This window comes from Peromyscus maniculatus, chromosome 12, assembly GCF_049852395.1.
Source record: "Peromyscus maniculatus bairdii isolate BWxNUB_F1_BW_parent chromosome 12, HU_Pman_BW_mat_3.1, whole genome shotgun sequence".
Lineage (NCBI taxonomy): Eukaryota > Metazoa > Chordata > Mammalia > Rodentia > Cricetidae > Peromyscus > Peromyscus maniculatus.
In genome coordinates this window covers 48,707,864-48,711,743 of record NC_134863.1, presented here as the reverse complement: position 1 = coordinate 48,711,743, position 3,880 = coordinate 48,707,864, and the positions used below count along the sequence as shown (strand labels likewise).

The 3,880-nt window shown below is 38.2% G+C and overlaps 1 non-coding gene across 1 annotated transcript; it reads right to left on the bottom strand.

Annotated features, from left to right (window-relative positions):
• Positions 1–3,195: 3,195 nt before the first annotated feature.
• Positions 3,196–3,302, bottom strand: LOC121821843 (U6 spliceosomal RNA). Its single transcript, XR_006062720.1, has one exon. It is a non-coding gene; the product is annotated as a U6 spliceosomal RNA (small nuclear RNA).
• Between the last annotated feature and the right edge of the window lie 578 nt (positions 3,303–3,880).

The following is a 3,880-nucleotide window of genomic DNA, read 5'->3' as shown; positions in this document are numbered from 1 at the left end:
ACACACACACACACACACACACACACACACAAGGGAGAGAGAGAGAATTGTACAGGATACCCAAGGGAAAGGAAACCTGGGAGAGGCAGCCCAGTATAGCAGATACCATAAACCACAGGCATTAAAATAAATGCTTCCTAAGTGTGGGGGAATCCCTCTTGAAGACAAAACTCTATCCTGCGTTTCCTCCAGACACCATTTGGGAGGTGGTAACAGACAAAGCTGCTGGTATGAGTTGTGCACATAAGTGCAAAGAGGCAAGGCTTCATAAAAACCATGGAGACTAAGAGAAGCCAGGTGAGTTCGTGGTTACAGAAAAGAAATACTGCATAAGGAAAGCCATGATGTCTCAGCACAGCTTATTTCCCTGGCTCCTACAGGGAATTCTTGAAAGAGCTAAACCACACACCTCTGCTTCAAATAGCAACTACAAATATACAAGGAGAAAGAGAAGGAAAGGAGGGAGAGGAAGAGGTGGAGGAAGAAAGGAGAATAATCGGCCTGGCCTGTGTACAGTTGTTATTATTACATAAAAGAAGGTAACTAAGCATTTTGCTTCTTTTCTTTTTCCTTCTGTGTCTGAGGGAGGGATGTGTGGCTTAGCTATTAGCAGGATTTCCTGTAGAACCAGGAAAACAATCCCTGCTTTAAAAAAAAGAGCATGGCTTTCCTTATGCCACCTCTTTCTTTTCTGGAACCACAAAACATATATTTTAATTTTAACTTTTCCTACATCTATACAGTCTCTTCTGTTGTAGATGTGTTTTGTCCTTCTCTATGATTGGAAAGGAAACATTTAAAACTTATGAAATTGTATGGGTGAATATGCTGTGGTCCTCTGTAGGGCCAGAACTGAGTCTGATTAAGAGGGAAACCATGACAATGCAATGTATCTACTTTAGACTCTGAATTTTCCTATTAGCAAAATAATATTAGGTTATAGCACAAAGGATTGCTGATGCTCACAGATATTTTGATACGATATGATAATCATTGTGCTTATTTTAATCCTGAGATATAAAAGAGCAACTGTTATACTTATAGACAAAACTTATTTGTGCCTCTACTCAGTTTTCAAATATGTGATGCTATAGGTAGAAAATAAGTCCCTTTAAAACACCAAAGAGATAGCTTGTAATACATGATAAAACAAAATTGTTGAATGTTGTTCTCCACACTAAATGAGTTCAACAAAACAAATATTTTTTCTTTCTTTCTTTCTTTCTTTCTTTTTTATTTTTTTGAGACAGGGGCTCTCCATGTAGCCCTGGCTGTCCTGGAACTCACTGTTTAGACTAGGCTGGCCTTGAACTCACAGAAATCCACTTGCCTCTGCCTCCGTAGTGCTGGGATTAAAGGTGTATGCCACTAGGCCTGGTAAGTTTCATATTAACATCATGGGCTTAACCTAGATATGAGAATCAAAGATGAATGGGTCTTGTCTTCAAGATGTGCTTAATCTAGTGAGAAGTATATGTGCCAAGTGGAATTCATCATGGTGAATGTAACAAAGACTGTGTGAAACAGATAATGGAAATCAAGCATAGTACCTCTGTGCAGTGGCACTGAGGGGTTCATGGGATGAAAGTTTTCCATGTTGGACTTCAGTGACTGATTCTGTGGTCAATGGTTGGGGTGGAGAACAGATGTTAGGATCTAAAATACAATATCTTTTATGCATGTTGGAATGCTTGAACCTTGTTCTTCCATAATGGGAGAGCAATGCAAAGAGGGTAGACGGGAAAGAAAAGTAGACATGACTGTATTTGTGATTTAGAAGGATAACACAGTGTGAAGAAGCACAGGAACTGATAGCTGGCCATTGGAGGTCAAGTTCAGACACTAGGAACAACAGCAGTTATTCAGGGGAAGCTCTGTGGTAGAGCACTTACACAGTGTGCATGAGGGCCAGGGTTCACAACATACACACATCCTAAAATGCAAAGGTAAGTTAGTGAAAAATGATGAAGATGTGTGACTTAGTATTAGCAGTGGAGTGGGGAGGAAAGGACAAACTTAAAAGGCACTGTCTAGATATAATAAGTAAGAGCATGTGATTCATCCACAACAAAATATGGATGGCACAATATGGTGTTTGTTAAAAAAAACTATTTCACAGTTCTATGGTTTTATTTTGTGTTTAATTTTTTAACTATTTGTCTCCCTTCAGCAGAAAGTAAGGAGACTTAGGGTCCAGTGTGCAGGAAAGTAGCAGCTGCCTTAGGGCAGAACAGTTCAACAGCTTCATAGATTGTGCACCACAAGGCCACAAGGTTTGAGCAGCTTACCCGAAAGTGATCAGAACATAATGTGCTGTTGAATATCTGTACTACCAGTCCTTGGGAGGCTGAGGGTGTAAGATGGTAAGTTTGTGGCCAACCTGGACTATAAAATGAGAGTCTGTCTTTAAAAAGGAAGTGGGGCTGATCTATGAAGCAGGTCATTATTAATTTATAAGGAATAATGAATGCACCTATAGGATTTGGGCAATATCTTTGCATTGTGTTTTCCTCTTAGTGTTATATGAGCAAAGTAACCTCAGAAGAGTGTATGTATCATCACACGTTTCAGTCAGTATTTGAATTTTTATCAGCTGTGAAGGACACAGTTTCAAATGTACAAATTGACATTTTAAAATAAAATTATCAGATTATTCTTTTAAATGGACCCAATAAAACGTAAGTGCATAGAGACGTGCTATCAATTTTCTGTTATTTAAAAATGCAAAAACTGATCTTTGGTTTTAATGAGAGTGGAATACACACAGAGCTACCTCTTGTTTCTGGTAAAATATAGAGGAAGACTTCACAAAGCCCCTATCCTGAAGTCCTTCATATCCTGAAGAGGAATTATTCATATATCCCCTTGCAGGGACTTATTTTTTCAGATAGACTAGTGTCTGTGTCAATAAAAAGGGAGAAAGGTGGCATTTATGCCACACAACTGAAGAGCAATGGTAAGACACTGGTAGGGCTTGCTGGAAGCTTGAGCTATGGTTACCCACGAAACCTTGCTAATATCAGTTACAGTTTCCAGGAAGGCAGTCTAAAATGACCACAGTCATTCAAGTTGACTATATTGCTGGCCACATTCCCTATTAGAACTTTTTTTTAAATTTATTTATTTTTATTATTATTTTACAACACCATTCAGTTCAACATAATAGCCACAGATTCCCCTGTTCTCCCCCTCTCGAAAAATATGGAACGCTTCACGAATTTGCGTGTCATCCTTGCGCAGGGGCCATGCTAATCTTCTCTGTATCGTTCCAATTTTAGTATATGTGCTGCCGAAGCGAGCACCCTGTTAGAACTTTTACCATCGGGATCACAGGACTTTGTTCATAAACTTGGTTGGTGGTATTGGGCAGATATTATTTATTGGTTTCTTGGTAAATTAGATTTCTAGTATTTTTATGTGACCAGTAAGGGATTTACTGGAGGATATGCAAACTATCTGATTCTGAACTTTACTTGAACTTTATCAATAGAGATTGATAGATGATAGACAGACAGATGATAGATAGATAGATAGATAGATAGATAGATAGATAGATAGATAGATAGATGATAGATAAGAATAATAGGTGTTCATATAAAAAATTAAACAGTTGGGCTGGAGAGATGGCTCAGAGGTTAAGAACACTGGCTGTTCTTCCAGAGGTCCTGAGTTCAATTCCCAGCACCCACATGGTGGCTCACAACCATCTGTAATGAGATCTGGTGCTCTCTTCTGGCCTGCAAGAATACGTGCAAACAGAACACTGTATACATAATAAATAAATAAATCTTTAAAAAAAAATTAAACAGTAATTTTAGTAATAATCTTATGTTATTGGGACTACAAATCTAGAAAAAAAGTAATGTGTAAAGAATATTAA